We start from the raw sequence: 20,231 nt of genomic DNA on the forward strand, positions 1-20,231 counted from the left end.
ACTAGAATCCTACCCCGGATTCTCTATTATCTGGAAGGCCTTTATAGCAGAGGACGTGGCCGTTAGTCAGCACTGTGTAGACCGCACCAGTTGTTCTAACCTCACTAAGGCCAATAATATCCCAGGCAAAACCTGATAATTCTTCAAATAGTCCTGCTAAGCTAGCCTCACTCGAGAGAGTGCGCGCGTTGAACATTGCCAGGTTCAGTTTCCATTGGTGACCTGTCCGGACCCAGAGATTCTTAGCACCCTCTGCGGCGTAGCAGGTCTGACCGCAGCCTTGGTCAGGTGCTCCACAGCCACTGGGGACTGAGGGCCATGGGTTAATCGTCGGAGTCATGAGAGCGGTAGTGGCCGAATACTGCACCAGGGAGGCCAATTCCTGTTCTGGTGAGGGAGTGACTTTGATGAAGCTTAGTGGGCCTTCCTAGTGTAGTGGGGAATAGAGTCCGCAGTCATTGAGAGAGGATGACGAAGCCCAGCCGCCCGGAGAGCGCCAGACAGTGACCGACGCCCTTGGACCAAAGCTGGACCATTGGACCAGCCTTGGCGGCCTTGGCTGCCTTGGCGGCCTTGGACCAATCCTTCTCGGTTACCGAGAAGGAATGTTTGGCAATTGTTTGGGCGTTGCAGAAATTTCGCCCTTACTTGTATGGCAATTCGTTTGATGTCGTCACCGATCATCATTCGCTCTGTTGGCTGGCTTCACTGAAGGATCCGTCGGGTCGACTTGGACGCTGGGCGCTTCGTTTGCAAGAATTCGATATTCGCGTTCTTTACCGCTCCGGACGCAAGCATGCCGACGCCGACGCACTTTCCCGCTCGCCGGTGTCTTCTGACGTTGCGCCTGTTTCCCTTTCCGCAACTTCCTTAGCCAGCATCAATATCACTGACATGCCTTCCGAACAGCGCAAGGATCCCTGGATCGCCTCGCTGATCGACGTTCTCTCTATGCCTTCGACGACACCAGCCCCACAGCTCTCTCGTGCCCTTCGTCGCCAAGTACCTCATAATGCGCTCCGGGACGACATGTTGTACCGCCGCAACTACCAGCCCGATGGTCGAAAGTGGCTTCTTGTTATACCTCGCCATTTGGGCTCCGATCTGTGCACGGACTTTCACGCAGACCCACAAAACACGCATGCTGGCGTTTTGAAAACGTATGATAGGCTTCGCCAGCGATTCTACTGGCGTGGAATGTCCGCAAGTACATTCGTTCCTGCATTGAGTGTCAACGCCGGAAAACAACTTGTCACACACCTGGCCCATTACAACCTTTGCCGTGTCCCGCTCGCCCGTTTGACAGAATCGGCATAGACCTGTACGGACCACTTCCTTCCACCCCTGCGGGCAATCGGTGGATTATTGTGGCCGTCGACCATCTTACTCAATATGCCGAAACCGCCGCTCTTGCAACAGCTTCAGCTCGCGATGTTGCCTTGTTCGTCTTGCGCCGCTTCGTTCTTCGCCATGGTGCGCCACGCGAGCTGCTTAGTGACCGAGGGCGTGTGCTTCTTTCTCAAGTCACCCAAGAGCTTCTCAGTGAGTGCAATATCATTCATCGCACCACTACAACTTATCATCCGCAAACTAACGGCTTGACGGAGCGCTTTAACCGAACACTCGGTGATATGCTATCCATGTACATAGCCTCCGACCATTCTAATTGGGACTTGGTGCTTCCTTTTGTGACATATGCATACAACACTGCCACGCAAGCCACCACTGGATTTTCGCCTTTCTTTTTACTATACGGACGTGAACCATCTTCCACACTGGACACTATACTTCCGTACCGCCCGGATGCATCCGAATACCGCCCAGTCTCAGAACTTACTCAATGTGCCGAAGAGTGCCGCCAACTCGCACGCTCATTTACATCCGTGACCCAAGGTCTTCAAAAAGAGCTCCTTGACCCGGCTGAACCTACCCCTATCTTCCCTGTTGGCTTGTTCGTGTGGCTTTCAATTCCGTGCCCCACCCCTGGTCTCCCGCAAGTTTGCAGCGAAGTATCACGGTCCATACCGGATCGTTGAATGCACATCGCCGGTGAACTACGTCGTCGAGCCTGTGACACCTCCAACCGACAGACGCTGCCGTGGTCGTGAAACAGTCCACGTGGGCCGCTTAAAGCCCTACTACGACCCTCTGGTGCTTGCCTCACCTTGAGTCGCCAGGATGGCTCCTCTTCGTCGCCGGGGCCAATGTAGTGGGGAATAGAGTCCGCAGCCATTGAGAGAGGATGACGAAGCCCAGCCGCCCGGAGAGCGCGAGACAGTGACCGACACCCTTGGACCAAGGCTCTTGTTACGTATAGCCCCTGCTTGTAAATAAACCCCCTTACACTAGTTTGGTTGCACCTGAACCCCACTAGCCCCACTAGCTCTCGGCAATAATTTTTTTCTTGCCGGTGTCAGGCATCACTCCATGCCTGAAAATGTGGTGGGCTGGAGTAGGATTCGAGCTTACAACCTTCAGATTTTAAGCCGGGTATTCTACGTCTGCTCCACGCCACCACTGCGGTATACCAAGGTATTTGTATTCTTTTACCCAAGGTATTTGCTGGCCCTGAATCAACACTGTCTGTTCACTGTCTTCATTGAATACCACAAAACCTGATATTTTTGCGCTAAATCTTTATCCTAACTTCTCACATTCTTCTCCACAGATATCATCCAGACGTTGCATATCACTCTGCTTGTTAGCAAGCAACACAATGTCGTCTGCATAAAATAAACCTTGAAGCTGCTGCTCAACTGTTGTGCCGGCTTGTTTGTATGAGAGGTGAAACCCGATATTGATCCCTTCTAGCGCTCTTTCCATCCTTACCACGTACATCATAAACAGCAGTGGGGTTAAAGGGCAGCCCTGTCTCAGTCCCTTGTTGATATCAACTTTATCCTCGCTCGTCATCCCTTCCCATTCAACGCAAACAGTATTTTCTCGCTAAATCTCCCTCAATAGCTGTATACAGTCGTTGCCTATACCTTCCCTTTCTAGAATATTCCACAAAATGCTGCGATCTACGTTGTCATAAGCTCCGGTAATGTCTAGAAAAGTCGCATATAGTGGTCTCCTTTCTTCTCTGGATATTTCAGTACACTGAGTAAGGACAAATAAGTTATCATCCAGCCGCCTACCGATACTGAAACCATTCTGAAGTTCTCCCAATATGCCATTATTCTCTGCCCGTGCTTGCAGCTTCAATTTAATCGCCTGCATTGCTAACCTGTATATCAGCGATGTAATGGTCAGTGGTCGATAAGAGTGAATCTTATCTTTTTCCCCCTTACCTTTATAAATTAATTCATCCTCCTTTGTCTCCAACTGTCTGGTATTCGCCAATGTTGTAAGCATTTTGCTACTGCTTTCAACAGAGCTTCCTTACTTTTTGGTCCTAGCTCATTAACCAGTCTAACGGGAACCTCGTCTAAACCTGTGGCTGTGCGCTTAGGAATTTTCTCTTCAGCTTTCTTCCAGTTGAAATTACTCAGCACCAACTCCTTTTCCGCCTGGGTTTCGTTCATTTTATTTGTTTCCTCAGAAACCACCTCGCCATTGCCCTGAAATGATTCGGTTGTTATTTTTCGAACATACTTTTATGCCGCGTCCCCTCCCAGTTTATTTCCATCTTCGTCAAGGATATGTTGCTGTACTGTTCCCAACTTCCTGCGTAATACGTTAATGTGGTTCCAAAATATTCTAGGTGCGGCCTTTTTTTTGTACGTATTTCTGACAACCAACGTTTACTTTCACCTAGGTCCTAGAGAGATTACCAAGGTATACAGACTACTGATCCTCGGCTTACACTTACAAAAGGACGGGGGCGGAGGATACGCCATACAGAAGCTACAACACACGACCACGCAGATCTTGCGCATGATTCAACGAATTACTAGCAGGAAGAGGGGACTCAGGGAACAGGACCTTATACGATTAGTGCAGGCTCTGATTGTGAGCCGCATTGCGCACTCGGCACCATATTTAAATTTAAGGAACGCGGAAGTGGAGGTACTCGACCGGCTGATACGCAAGGCGTATAAGCAAGCGCTCGGACACCCACCCGGAACGGCTACTTTTCGCATCGAGGAGACAGGGGTGTACAACAACGCACGGGAAATCATAGAGGCCCACCTGGTAAGCCAGAAGGAAAGACTACTACGCACAATAGCGGGACACTGCGTCTTGGAGCGTCTTGGATATTCCGTACGGAAGACCAGCGCACTGACCAAAATCCCAACACGAATACAAGAAACTATGCACGTCTCACCGATTGCCAGGATCATGCACCCAAACTTCCACATCGGACGGAGATAAGCCCGAGCGCAGGCACTCGCGAGAAAGTATGGAAACCACCCCAATGTCTTGTACGTAGACGCGGCCAGCACCGCAAGAAGCACCGCATTCGTCACCAGCGTAGTCGACAATCACGGGACCGAAATAAATGCATCGTCGGTTTCGAGAGTGAGCGCTGCGGAGGCAGAGGAACTAGCGATAGCGTTAGCCATCACGACGAGACCGCAGTGGGATTGCGTCATAGTTCTGACGGACTGTCAGACGGAATGCAGAAATTACTCCAGGGCCAAAATTTCCAGGGCTGCACATCGCATTCTGAATGGAGCGCACCAGCTGCCACCATACATACAAATCGTGTGGACTCCGGGGCATGAGTCCTTACGCGGCAATCAGCAGGCACACGCCTACGCCCGAGCGCATGCACACCGGGAGCCGCGAGATGACCGCGCCGAGCAGTTCCAACCAGAGCCCATACCAGTAACCTACACTCACATCCTACAACACTATCGCCTTTCACGAAGAACACTACCCCACCTCATAATGCTCTGACGCGAGAGGAAGCCGTAATATGGTGAAAACTCCAAATAAACACACATCCACATTTGAGTCTTTACCACGCCATACACCCTGCGCTGTATTCCCATAAATGTCCACGCTGTGATCAATGTGCAACACTTTACCACCTGGTATGGGCTTGCGCAAACACACCACAGCTAACACCCATAACACACCCCACCACACGGCAATGGGAGGCAGCGCTGTCGAGCTCCGACTCGACGGAGCAGCTCAACCTGGTCAATCGAGTGAGAAGGGCAACTAAGGCCGCTGGACTCCTGGACTGAAGGGACCACCCACTGCAGAACGGAGGAGCTCTTTGGGAGCTCTTTAATCCAAAGAGCACGCGAGCGTGCTCTTTGGATTAAAGTTTATTCTCTCTCTCTCTTCACTTTCACCTTTAATCTTTGCTTGAACTAATATTTCAACCATAGTTTTTTTACCGCGGTATATTTCCCATTTTCTGTCTATTTCATCCTGCGGCAACTGTGAATTTTTTGCCTGCCTGTCTTCTCGTGATGCTTTCTTTCGTTCGTCGATCGCCTCCCGTATCTCCCTGTTCCACCAGCTTTTCGGCTTCCTTTTTCCTTTCCAACAAGCATGTTGCTTCTCTTTCCTCATTACACTTACAAGCTCACCATAATCCCACTCCTTGCTTGGCCATTTGTCAAGTTCTTTCTCGACTCTTGCGGCTATATTTGCTATTTGTTCGTCGTTTAAATTTGGACGGGTCATTTTTTGTTCCTTGCTCTCTTTCCCAACTACATATCCCATTTTCAAAATGATGCGTTTATGGTCACTACCTATGCTGCTATCCCCTTCCTCGTCAATGACCATTTCTTTCAACTTATCATAAATTCCTTCTGTCATCAGACAGTAATCGATGGCCGATTGTCTATTTCCGCCTTCCGATGTGATCTGGCTATCACATTTTGGCCCCGTGTTCACGATAACGAGGGCATGTTGCTCACAGAGATCTAGCATTAACCTCCCGTTGTTGTCGGTATAACCATCTAGATCCTGTATGTGGGCATTCATGTCACCCAACAGGATAATTTCGCCTTCCATCCCGAAACTCTTAATATCCGCACTTAGGCATTTCACTAACTCCTCATTCTTTTTGCAATTTATCCCTGTCCATAAGTACGTCACTCCCAGCCAAGTTTTCTTTCCACTGACCGTGCCTGATAGCCAAAAGGGCTCTTGACACTTTGAATTTACTCTTTCCCACTTGGCCCCCTGATGTATGAGCATTCCAACTCCCCCTCCCTTTCTTTCCAATTTGGTTCGGTTGCACCCTTCCCAAACGCAATTATCAATCATTGGTGGCTCTTCCAAGTCTCTAAGGTGCGTTTCTGTAAACGCGTTCACACCTATTTGTTCTTTGCCTACCAGCCAGCTCGTTCGCGACAACACTAAAGTCCCTATACAAGAAAAGTACCGCCATCTACTCTTTTCTCCGCCGCCGCCTCTCCTAAAGCGCTTGCTTTTTTTCCTTTTTGCTTGCGAAAGCCAAGTCGACGGTGGCGCACCTAGAAAGTCTACGTTGAATCTTTCAGGCCGGGCGCGCGCCGCCGCTGGCGACTGCGGCAGCGCAGAGGACTTTCAACATGGCTCTGAGGCGGAAAAAAACAAAACAAATATAAAGAAGTGAAAAGCGCGCGATATCATCGTCCAATCGGAGATACAGGCGAGAGCGAAGCGGCGTTGATAAAAGATGGCGGTACTTTTCTTATATAGGGATTTTCGACTACACTGCATGCTTCTGGCGGCTGCGCGGCGAAGTTCGTGAGCACGTACTGCGCACGCGCGTCCTTTCTTACCCGCCAGCCTGCTCGTTCGCTCGCTTCAACCGCGCGCGCACCGGAACGCGTGAGAGAGCGCAAGGTGTCACTTCTGCAGTCGCCGTCGAATCCCCTGAGTGATGAAGCCGTCATATCGTGACGAAAACACTTCATTTGCACTGGCAGCGCTCGGAGCGCGCTACTCTCTGCGCCTTACTTCTTGACGCTCCGCGGCGCGAAAAACAAGGTTTGCGTCACTTTTTCTGAAATCGAGTTTTGTGATAAGGTCAGAAAGCAGCGATGTCTTTTGCGCTCTACTTCCGGAAACTTAAGCATGATGCAATTATTTGTGGTGCTCAGTCGACATATCATGTGCCCAGACACATGCGTGAAACCACCGAATATCGAGAAGACATGACCATCATGACATGTGTGTCATGTAGGTCATGAAACAGCTGCCTATTGTTGTGTCTAGCGGTCCTTCGGGACAAAGGAGGCCGGCGCCGACTCAGACCCGCCAACCTGGCGCCCCTTTCTCGCGGCCGAGAATTGACACCTGGGACTGAGGGATTAGCAATGGTCTCCGGGCTATCTCATGCGTCGCTAAACGGCAGCGTCGCCCCTTCGGTGCGGTTCCGTGAATTACCAGCGCCGCCCGAACCACGACGAGGCCCGGCGTCGATTGCAACGCGCCAAACTGGCGCCCTTTCGAGACAGCCACCGCCCTCCCTGGTTCCGCGAACTGACCGCTATGGAGAGGCGAATCTTGAAAGGGGCCAGTGTCTGGCAATCCCGGGGGAACGACATCAGCGTTCGGTTCCCAAGGTGTCAACCGCTGCCTGTGTTCGGGGGCGACCTAGCAAGATTGGAGGCGGAGCCCGGCGGGAAACGACGACACATCACGTGCGGGATATGGCCACCTGGTCAAAGACTGTCATTGGCTAAAAGAACTGAAGTGTATTCCCTCGTCGAGTGAAAGAGGGAAACGGAAGGGATAAAACAGGGGACTTGAGTGTTGTGAGCGAGGCTTGACGCTCGACCATGTAGAACGCTCGGAGATGTAAACGCTACTACATGCAAAGATGTTAGCACGTAGACGGCTCCAATATCATGGAGCCTCCTTGTAAAATAATATACATTTTGTATATAAAACCAGTTTTCTAATCTCCCTGAATATCTGTTCCTCTTGGCACCTGGCACGATACCATCCATGGAACCTTCGTGGCCGCTTGGACCCTCGGGCTTTCGCAACACTATGTCTTGGAGGTCATGGTCGTTTCGTTAACTTGGTAGGTACCAAAATTGGCATTGAATGACAATAGTGTATGACGAACATAAATGATAGATCATGACATGAATGTCATGATATGGGTGTCATGTAGGTCATAAAACAGCCGCCTAAAATGACAATGACTCAACGAAAAAAGATTAATACTCAAAAACCACTCAAAGGAGTTCTGACGTGGGTACTAAGTGAAGGAAACACTGAACGATAATGCTAGAAGTCATAGTCATGAGCATGACTCAACAAAAATGAAAATGACTCAGCGAAAAAAGGTTCCCACTCAAAAAACACTCAAATGGGTTCTGACGTGGGTGCCAAATGAAGGAAACACTAAAGGATGATACTAGAAGTCATGGTCATGAGCATGACTCAGCAAAAATGACAATGACTCAGCAAAAAAAAAAGATTAACACTCAAGAACCACTGAAAAGGTTTCGGATGTGGTACTAAGTGAAGAAGAAGGCTAAAGGTCAATGGTTCAAGTCATGGTCATGAGCATGGCTAAGGCTTTCGCCTCAAGGTCTCCTAAGCATTCCTAAAGGGACTCCTGAGGACTCATGCCGTGAATCTCATGACATGCTTGTCATGTAGGTTATGAAAAAGCCGCCTACTTCTTGGTGCTCTCATGGTCGTTTTGTTAACTTGGTGGGCTCCCCGAACACTGCTTCGCATAACATCTATTCCCACAGGGCGTGGCATCTGCCGGCTTTTAAATGCGAAGCATTTCTTGGCGAACATTTGCTACTTTCACAGTATCTATCTATCTATCTAGCCGCCTACGACTTTGTGCTCTCATGGTCGTTTCGTTAAATTGGTATGTACCAAAATTGGCATAGTATGACAACAGTATATGACAAACATAAATTATGTCATGACATGTATGTCATGACATGCGTGTCATGTAGGTCATGAAACAGCCGCCTACGTCTTGGTGCTCTCAAGGGCGTTTCGTTAACTTGGTAGGTACTAAAATTGGAATAGTATGACAAGAGTCTATGACGAGCATGAGTGATTGGTCATGGACATAAATTTCATGGCATGCCTGTCATGTAGGTCATGACAATGACCCATCGAAAAAGATTAACACTCAAAAACCATTGAAATGGGTTCGGGCGTGGGTGCTAAGTGAAGGAAATACTACAGGATGCTGGTAGAAGTCATCGTCATGAGCATTACTCAGCAAAAATTACAATGACTCAGCGAAAAAAGATTAACACTCAAAAATCACTGAAATGGGTTCGGACGTCGGTACTAAGTGAAGGAAACACTACAGGATGGTGGTAGACATTATAGTCATGACCATGAATGAGCAAAAATGACAATGACTCAGCGGGAAAAACATTAACACTCAAAAACACTGAAATGGGTTGGACGTGGCTACTAAGTGAAGGAAACACTGAAGGATGGTGGTAGAAGTCTTAGTCACGAGTATGACTAAGGCTTTCGCCCTAATGTCTCTTACGTGTACCTGAATGTACTCCTGATGACTCATGACATGAATGTCATGACATGCATGACATGCATGTCATGTAGGTCATGAAAGAGCCTCCTACGTCTTGGTGCTCTCATGGTCGTTTCGTTAACTTGGTAGGATCCCCGCACACTGCTTCGCATAACATCGATCTCCCACAGGGCGTGGGATCTGCCGGTTTTTTTCCACTTGGCGGCGAAGGGTCCCCTCATGACGGAGTAATCGGCTCCTGTGTCCACTAAAGCGGTGACTGCGTGACCGTCGATAAGCAGGTCGAGGTCGGTGGTTCGTTGTCTTGCGTTACGGTTAGGCCGCGGCGTCGGATCACTGCTGCGTCACATTGCCCCATTGTTGCTACACCTCGTCGTCAGGTCTTCTGCTGGGGCCATCTTTAATCTTCAAGACTTCGTCTTGGTGGCGCCGTGTCGTTGGTACGTCTTCGAGTACAATGCTGAGGCATCGTCGTCGGTGGTGGAGGATCTTCCACATTTCGACGAACTGCAACCGCACCTTAATCGATTGCTGCTTTCAGTTTCCCGGATGAGGGCTAACTGAACGACCCCGGGTCGGGCCGGTGTATGGTCGGCGCTGCAGCGAAACGTAGCGTCCTGGTGACGGGGAACGGGACGATCGTCGAGTGCTCCACTGAGTTGCGGCGAGGTATACAGTCGGCGGTATGACGAGGCCGTTCACTTTTCTGTGGGCGCGGCGCGTTCACGGCGACCCCTCGTTGTCCCATTTCGTGGTATGGGCACCGATGAGAGGCGTGGCCTGCTTCTCCACAGTGGTAGCAGAGCGGGCGATTGTCGGGAACATGCCAGACGTCTGTCTTCCTCAGGAAGTTGCGATGGGCGGCGGATGGTGTGCTGGTGGTGGCGGCGCGCGACGGACTTGCAGCGTTGCGGGGCCGTGGCGCGGAGGGGGTCACTGGCGGCGTGCAACGGCGGCGTATGTTATAGCTTCCGGCTGGGGCTGCGGCGATTGCGGTTGCACCTCAGGAACTCCAAGTGATTGCTGAACTTCTTCGACTATGTCGGCGATTGAGGCCACTTGACGCTGAGGCCTTGGAAAGAACTTCTGTAGCTCCTCGCGAACGACCCCTCTGATGGTCTCGCGCAGGTCATCGCTGCCGAGTGCTTGAAGATCAATGAAGTTTACGGCCAGTATTCCGCGGTTATATTGACTTGTCCGCCTGTCGAGCGTCTTCTGAATGGGTGTAGCCTCGGAAACAAATTCAGCAACAGTCTTGGGCGGGTTGCCTATCAATCCGGCGAAGAGCGCGCCCCGTATCAAAAAGCGAACTTTTAAAGCGAACCTTTCTATGTCTCACTGATTCGTGCGTAAGCGCCGATAACGCACAGCAGGAAAGCCAACTTACACAATGGAACTATCTGCGCACACAATAGAACAACGGCGCACAACATACGTATCGTAGAGCGCTACAGTTTACATTCGCAGTTGTACCAATAAGAACAATGGGAACTACAACACCACGCTACCCAGACGAACTGTATATATCTGCATTGCATTACGCGCGTCACCATCGGTGGCCGCGGGTGCAGCGCACGTCAGAAGAGCCTGCCGTACGTGAACGTAAGCGCAGCGTGATCCTGCCCGTAAGGCCGATCACATTTATCGGCAACGGCAGAGCGTCTGACGGTCTACTACAGCGATCACAAGGCAATACAGTGCAAGTGTACAGTCGTCCGTGAAAGTGTGTGTGTGCGTGCGTGCGTGCGTGCGTGCGTGCGTGCGTGCGTGCGTGCGTGCGTGAGTGTGTGTGTGTGTGTGTGTGTGTGTGTGTGTGTGTGTGTGTGTGTGTGTGTGTGTGTGTGTGTGTGTGTGTGTGTGTGTGTGTGTGTGTGTGTGTGTGTGTGTGTGTGTGTGTGTGTGTGTGTGTGTGTGTGTGTGTGTGTGTGTGTGTGTGTGTGTGTGTGTGTGTGTGTGTGTAATCAACGACTGCATGATATAAAATAAAGCCTATGCAACTTAACCTAATGTGTCTTCATTCAACTTCAACGTTCAAAAAACAACAATCCTCAGCAAGCAATCAAATCACGAATGCATCGCGTCGGGTCGCTCAGCATTTCTTGGGTTCGTTGCGTGGTCGTTGGCTTTGGACTTGGACTTTGATGCAGTTTGCATGGGAGGAAGCTTCGCGTTCAATCATCTTTCTTTAAAAAAGGGGCTTTGATTTTTTCTCTTCTGGCATGCTGGGGTCGGCATGCTTGAACAGGCAGGTCATCTCCTCCGTGAAAATCGCGATGTTCTCGTTGGACAGTTGCCCCAGGCTTCTAGGAGCGCTTGGGCCCTTTCCTTGCTCACGACGCTCGTAAACGTCTGCAGGAAGCTTGGCGGTAAAAGTCTCATGTTTTTAAGGTCGACTCCCGGTTTTCAAACGACGACCTGGTGGCGCCTTCTAAGGTGAAGTATACATACCGCAGCTTGTCCTCGGAGTCCCAGTTGTTGAATGTCGCGATTCTTTCGTAGCTCTCAAGCCAGTTTCCTTGGTCTTCAGCCGATGATCTACGGGAGGTCAGTGGCTCCTGAGGTTGCTGCAACAGGATTGGGGATGCTGCTGGGGCTGCCATTGGGGTTGTTGACTTGGCCTTGGTCCCTGTGGTCTTCTCGGGAAGAGGTCCGTACTGCGGCCGAAGTCCTTGCTGCTACATACGGCTAGCTCGCGGGTCCTTGGCGACGTTAGTGTTGCCCCCGTTAGTGTTGCCCCCGCAACGCCCCCGGCGTTGCGGGGGCGTTCGGTGCATGAACGCACTAGCAACTCCACCAGATGTCACGTAGTAGTGATGGTGAAGAACACACCGGCAAAACAGTGAACGATGAAACTAACCTTTTATTGGCCAATTTGTGCCCACAAAGACAAGTGACACTCAAAGCACAACGATAGCGGCGAGCACAGTCAGCGATCGTCGAAAAGCTGATCTGCCGATCAAGCACCTCGGCTTTTATACATGAGTCATCGAAAGTTCCAGAGTAATTGCCAGTGCCCGCGTGTCGCTCAGAAAGTACTACACAATTCGCGTCGCGCATGCAATCAGATTACACAAGCTTCGGTGACAACAGACAACCGATGGAACCACAGATAACGTTCGAGATACTTCCGATACATGCAGGCGCGTCTTGCGCTTAGCGCCAAGTTGTTAGTAGGAGAAATGCAGTCCCCGAGATGAGCATAAATAAGTACACGCGTCAATATTCCCATCGCTAAGCTGTTCCGTAAACAGTGTGCGCTTGCACATATCAGAACTCTGTCTCCGTCATGTTGCTTCCGTAATTATAATGAACACAATTGTCATTATAAGAATCATCATAACAAATAACATGTATGATCAGCCCTTGCCTACCATTCAAACAAGGAGTACTACTATTCGCATTAACGTCTCCATTAATGTCTAAAAGATAGATGCGCCGGCAATTTTTTTCGTTTGTGCATGTATGTGCCGACTATTTTACCCTATCAGTAAATGACCAAATAAGAACATCAATGCCGCTGTTATAAAAGAACACGAAAAACATGAATGACGTTTAGTGACGTGTGAGAATTATTTTTGTTGGGAAAAATTCAGAAAAGAAACAGAAACAAGCCAAAAGGAATGAGCGGGAAAAAAGGGAGCCGGTATGCAATTTTTGTAGCGCCTGTATTTCTTTTCACTGAGTCCTACCGCTGTTTTTCACGTTTTGATGCGAAAACGTCTAATAGCCTATTGAGTGAAAAGGGCGGCTTCTGTTGTCTGTAGCAACGAAACGACACCTAAAATCGCAATGCCATTGGCAGCGACGACACGGCAAGAGTGCGCCTGCGCAGAGCAGCGCGGGCGAAAGAGAACGCATCTGCAGCCGCGCTACCACCAGCTGTTGTGTGATGGGAAAGGGAATTCGAGCGACGCCACGTCACCCTCCCTATCGCTCTTGGAAACCGGCGCGCTGCCCGTATCTCTCTGTTTCACCCCCAGTGGGCTTAGCTGCTGCGCGCGCCATCCAGCCTCGGTGGCCGTAGCTGCTTCCTCCGTCGCGCAGGACGTTGGTGGCACGCGGCGCTGGCCCCGTAGGCTGCTGCTGCTGCTGGCTGGATCGGGCAGCACGTACCACTATGGGTGCATTACTCGCAACGCGAAACTCAAAGGACAGCTCGGCAGCGTTTTATTGGACATTAATGCTTTCGCATTCACAACTTATAAGTGCTTAGGTCTCCTAAGCACTTATATTCTTGCACTACAGAACATCTATAACACAAACTAACACAATTATACAGAAGTTAATTTTAGTGAGCTCTGTGTGTACGTGTGCTTCGTCTGCGCGCAACATTTTTTTTCAATATGTATGATATTCTTCAAGTTCTGTATGTGAGCGGGCTAGTCTATGCCACTTGGATGGCAGTCTTTCAAAGAAAAAATCCTGGGACCTTGGTATAAGCACTCTTGCACGCACAAGGGCACGCAACCCTTACAGGTCTTGAAGGCCACTGTAGTACCAATGCTAGTGACCGTTGGCGAACATTCTTCTGCAAGTGTGTGCGCACTAAATTCCTCATTGTTATTTTTATTATCTATAGTTCTTTATCTGACTCATCCTTCCACAAATGTAGGGTAGTCAGCCAAGCACTTCATTGATTGGCCTGTCTGATTTTCCCGGTACCGCTTCTCTCTGTCTCTCTATGTATGTGAGATTAGTCAGCCTGCACTACATTGTCATCGACGTGTATTTCGTGATAAGAAACTCGGGAAGAAAACAACAATCGTCGAAAGAAAGCCTTTCTAAAATTTACTATGCAGAAGTCACACAACACACTGTAGGCTAAACGATTAACTTAATAACGTTTAAGATTATACAAAAAAGGGTAATGTTTTTCGGTGCGTCGCCGTTTGTTTTTCGCCGTTTGATCTGTTTCATTTTGCAATCTCTGAAAATATAAAGGTGTGTCAGAAACACACCAATGGTGACACGTACTGTGGTTTATTTCAATGCCAAGCATGGTTCGCCTACTTTAGGCACTTTGAGTATATCTGTCTAGCCTCTTAAGCCGATTTTGTGAGCCAAGTTATCTGCTATTTCAGGTCACTAGATATGGACTCGCGGTCGTGATGCCATTATGGTGATTTCTTAACCTGGATATACCGGGTATTCAAAATGAAGCTTTACGGAATTTTTAACAATCGCCCGTGGCAAGTAGCATAATGTTTATTTTGAGCTGGATTATTCGAAGGGCGGAGATTAGTAGCGCGAGAAATCGAAACGCATATTCAACTAATTAACAAAAATTGACTAGCGAACTCCCTAGTTACTTACTTTACGACTAATATTGCAATTTACGAATTGTAGCTGGTGTGTTTGCAAGAGGCATCCACTTGAAACGAATTTCCAGGATGACACCAGTTTCGAGATATTATTTCCCAACGTCTGGGACGAAATACATGAGCGTTCCAGTTACTTTTGTGCCTCAATGTATAAAACAGCATTTTGGTGAAAGAGTAAGTGGAACAGCAGTGCATTTTTCCGGCGAGTTTGATGGCTCCTATCTCCAAACTGGTGTTATTCTGGAAATTCATTCCAAGTGGATATGCCTGACAAGCTCACCGGCTACAATTCGTAGATTGCAATATGTGTCGTAAAGTAATTACCGAAGAAGATAATTAGTCAAGAGGCAGGACGTGTGACGAGTGAGCTCCTGAACAACACTTTGCAATGTAGTGGACGCGGATTTAATCATGGAACGCGACCTCAGGAAGCGCGAAGTAGTGCCAACGCGTTTTTCTTGCATTTACAGCCAAATGTCCACTGATTTTTCCTCTCTCGCGTTGTTTCTTCAGCGCAGTTTTGGTATTCTTTAAATCGACTTTGTATTTTGTAGGTGAACTACTACTCCTCTTGTGTAAAAAAATTAATTCTTGCCCCTGCTTTAATTGCTACAAACAGTGCATAACGCAACAAATATACGCATCAAGCGCGTCATTCCTTTATGGTGCCGTATTTGATTTCTTTGTTTCTGTTTTAAGCCAACTACCTTTCATAGGCAATATCTTCGTTTTCGTACTCGGACTGTATCCACTAAACGTACTACTTGCTCCCGCGCAAACCAGTAGCGGCGCCACGTTTGTCGCCGAACACCAACTTACATCTTGGAAGCGCAAGTGTTGTCATGCTTTAGAGGCGCCCAAAGATTCAGATGCAGTTGTCGGCGCTAGCACTGTGTCGCGTTTTACTGCCCTCTGGAATGACGGTTCCAGACACGTTTGCTGCAAAATTTCCAACGCGTCTATTGCACAGACGTGTCGAAATGTGCTATTCTTCCATGGCTAATGGAGGTATCAATGCCTCATCATTGCAGGATCTAATTTCGACTACTTTCAGTGTTCCTAAGGCACGAAGCGGCCGCAGCTTCAGCGATAACCAAGTTTGGTTAAGAAAGCATATTTTTTTCTCTCTCTCTTCTTTTCTTAACCACGGCGGTTCTTCGCAAATGTCGTGATGGAATTCTTGTGGACGTCAGCTTTTTCCTGAACGCAGACGGCACACAATCGTATGGGTGCATCCGAAGCCTTGGCGGCACAGCTAGACATCACCGTGTTAGAAGATACCTGATATACTTCCTATTTTGACGGCAAGATGATTCCAATGTGATATTGAACGAACGGCAAAAAAATGTGGACAGCTAGTACAAGTGGTGCAAGGCCGGAGTAAACAGTGGAGCTGGTCATCGACCTAGCTTCTTCCAGGCTTTACTAGCTTGGCTATGTTTTGCTAGGAAATACTAAGTGCTGCTAGGCACAGTATTCCGAGTGGGCTCGCCGCCGACGCGCAGATTCTCGCTTGGCCGCGCGACGCGCTTCAAGATGAGCGGCTTCTTCGGTTGTCCGGTTCTTTTTTGGTCGTCCCATGTCAAGGCTAAATGTATTCGCCACAGAGTCAACGAGAATTGTGCCGCCGTCGCGGCGGCTCCGAGCTTTATCTCCCCGGTGACGTCACGGCCAAGCTGCGCCTCCACACTTGCCGGTGCGTGGCTGGTCGAAACCTGCCGAGCCGCCACCAGAGGCGCCTCCGGCATTCACCGACACCGTGCGCGTTCGGCGCGAACGCGGGGACACGGGGAAATGCGGACGGCGTCGGCAGCAGCTCTGCGCGTTGCCTTGTTGATGCTGCTACAATTTCTTTCACTCTCTCCCTCATTTTCTATTTCTCTCTCCCGAGCATAGCTCGCGCCGCGCGCATGCTCACCTTCCCTATATTAACGTCCCATGTCAAGGCAACATGTGAACGGCACGGAGAGGAGGCGAAGCACACGCCGCTCCGCGAGGTGGTTGCTAGGCAACGCAGGTGACGTCATCGCTCATCGAGGTTTTGTTCGCGACACAGGGACTGACGGTCAGCTTAAACAGCTCCGCTTTTGTTATACTGGCATATGAGGTTGTTTCATACCTTTCCCTTTTCGGCTAACGACATCGTCTATCTACGCCTTTATATAGACACAGAATGGTTCAAGCGATATACAAACAATTTTTGTAGACCTTCTTGCAGGTTTTATTAGTCATACTACACGTTTGTAGCAAACCTTTACTAGATAAGCGCTGTACCACTGGATACTCGAACCATGACCATTGTCAGTCGGTTACTCCACCGCGGATCTTTCTGTTTAACTTTCACAACTACGCCAAACAGAAATTTTATGTTCGTTCGCATGCAAATCCCCATCATAGGATGTCAAGGCAAAAAAAAAGAAAACGATACATCGTGACTGTAACTTGCATTACATGAAAATACCGCAACCAAAACGCTTGACATCCCTTAAGCAACCAGATTGCGATCGATCTCGAAGTTGTTGACAGAATGTGCCACATGCGCTGCTTTGCACTTAGTTTTCGAATGCTTCTGAGAACACGTACTGTGCACATTATAACTGATAGAGCTTTGTCATCCACATCAGACTAGCTGTCCGACCTTTTGTCAGCTGCCAGCGTCACTGTATGGGAAAGACTCGCTGCCCAGGCGGCGCTGCAAAAGCGCCGCTAAACAGCGCCCCCTACGGCCAGTTAGTTGGTTTCGAGTAGGGGGAAAGGTGGCTGTGTGCTGCTGAAAGCTCAGGAGCGCAATGGAGCACAATTTATGAAGACGCACATCAATGATTGTTGTATCTCCTTATCAAAACTATAAAGCTAGTGCCTCGCGTAATCAAGAGAAAAGTGATTGTGAAGTGATGATGGTGAAGTCACGTACTTTTTTTGCAAACCCAGCAGAGCGTTAATCAAGATGCGACAACGGGACGCTTCGCCGAGGAATGGCAAGTCGGCGTGCACTATGATACTGCGCCGCGCAGCGTTCCACAGGTGCCTGAAATTAAAAAAAATAATACATTGCATTGTCCATACCGAATGCCATATTTCAAATCATGATATAGTTGCTCCGTGCACGAATTTTGGGCTCGTGTTCTCGAAATTTGATATAGATAAACAGCGTTAAAGCCGTGACATAACGCAAATTCTTCCTCGCAATATATTTCTCTTGTACACAAACATCTCCTCCACGTGTTCCCAGTCGTAGTCCGCAAATACGGATCTGCAGTAATTGTAGATGAACGTTTGAACACTCCGTATTGTCGCAAAGTAAATATAGCAGAACTTGCTTTTCACCTTGTATTTTATTGTTATTTACTTCACAGTGAATATGGCGTTGCGCTGCAAAGTTCGCGGCCGCGAGTTCAATGCCGGCCATACCGGCCGCATTTCAATGGGGCCAAATTTAAGAACGCGTTAACTTAGATTTTGGTCCGCCCTAATGAAACCAAGGTGGTCAAATTGTTTTAGAGTCCGCCACTACAGTGTGCCTCATAATCATGTATTGTTACTTGCCCGTAAAACCCCATTTTCTAGTGTGTTATTGTTCACTTCGTACACATTTGTTATCCTATAATAACACTTTCCTTTTGAGTGCTTCTTGAATTTATGCAAATTAAGTTGGAAAAAAGGCTGCGTAGCAGACTATTGCGACACTGAAAAATTAAAACAATTTCTGGCGAAGCTGTTGCTTTCGAGAGCTTGTGTTGAAAAAGTTTCCGAATGTCTTCATTTAACCGCATGAAGTCACTCTACGCTCACGTCACCCATAACATGGTGCCCATTCCCAAGAGATTTGAAATCAGTGGCACATTTTGTTTTCCTAAGACACGAAAGCGAAAATTGTCATTTATCGAACTACACGCACAACACGAAGCTACAAAAAGAAACAGACATGTTTCTCAAAAAAAAGGCTTCGCTATCCAAGTAAATTCGTTCTGGTTCGAGATTCAAACTCGGGACAGCGGGTTTTCCGGGCGACAGTTCTACATTCTGAGCTAAATAGGAGGGTAGCACATCCCCGAGCTGCCTGAATTTATCGAGGACTCGTAGCACGAGAACAGGAATAGTGAAAATCATTTCTGCAGAAGCCCGCAAGGCGGCGGGAGGTTTACGATATAGAAAAAATTGTGATCTACAAAACCGCTGTACGATGTTACAAAGATAACCAATATTATCCTGACATATTTTTCTCTTCGTAAGCAAATGTCAAAAGTACCTATCAAACGAGTTTGGATCGACGTGTACGCGTCTTTTCAATCAACTGAGACGCCTCAAAGAATTGAAAATGCAAACCAGAATAAGTGCTCAAATCTTTGACACACAGGTGATATCATGATTGGCGCTAATCAAAGTGCAGAACACATAGGTTTTGGTGTATTCTACAAAATACAATTTTGTGGCGAACCAGGAAATGACCAACTTGCCCTTCCTCTATTTTTACTGCAAAATATACACGGTGTTTCAGCGAACACTTTCAAAATTTATTAAGGCTGCCTGTGGCAGATAGTCCAATTCTAGTTAATGAGCTGGTCTACTCGAAGAGGCAAACATTACGTGCCCAAAAAAATTGAAATGCATAGTCAGCTAATCAACAAAAATTCATTAATTGGGTTTTTAACTAATTACCTAATGGCCCATATTGCAATTTACAAATTGTAGCCATGGAGTTCGCAAGGTGGATCCACTTGGAATTATATGTCAGGATGACACCAGTTTCAAGATATTAATTCCCGAACTTTGCGGAGAAATGCATTGACGTTCCAGTTAAGTTTGTGCTTCAATGCATAAAGCGACGTTTTATTAAGAAACTAACTGGCACGCCAATGCATTTCTCCGCACAGTTTGGGAATTATTACCTCGAAACTGGTGCCATCCCGAGAATTCGTTCCAAGTGGATCCGCCTTGTGAACTCCACGGCTAGAAATTGTAAATTCCAATGTGGGCCATCAGGTAATTATTTTAAACTTAATTAGTGAATTTTAATATGCGACGCAGCTTATGGCGGAGGCTTTGTCCGTCCCTCCATCCATCCGCCGTGCGGCGTCCACACCGCACTGCGCATGCGCATCCTGCTCCCCCTCATCTCCTTGTCTCATCTCCTCTCCGCCGTGCGGCGCCCACACCAGCACTGCGCATGCGCATCCTGCTCCCCCTCCTCTCCTTGTCTCATCTCTCATCTCGGCATTCCTCCTCTCCTCTCCGACGCTCCTCTCCGGATTGCGCAACGAATGGCAACACCTGCGGCTCCGCGCGCAATAATGCCAAGCAGCTTAGGTTAGAGGCGCGACGGTAGGCGCTGCATACTCCGCTGGGGGGCGCCACTGTAGCTCGCGGTATAATGACGCGCGCGCGCTTCGCTCCTCTCATTCTCCTCCCGCAACGCCGCGATCAGTGCCACGGACAGCGCCGCGGAGAAGAGGGCTCGAGCCGCTGCCACGAAACGGCAGCGGCGACAGGCCGATCCCGAACTTCAGGCGCGCGAAGCCGAAAGGAAA

This window comes from Dermacentor silvarum, chromosome 7, assembly GCF_013339745.2.
Source record: "Dermacentor silvarum isolate Dsil-2018 chromosome 7, BIME_Dsil_1.4, whole genome shotgun sequence".
In the NCBI taxonomy this organism is placed as follows: Eukaryota; Metazoa; Arthropoda; class Arachnida; order Ixodida; family Ixodidae; genus Dermacentor; species Dermacentor silvarum.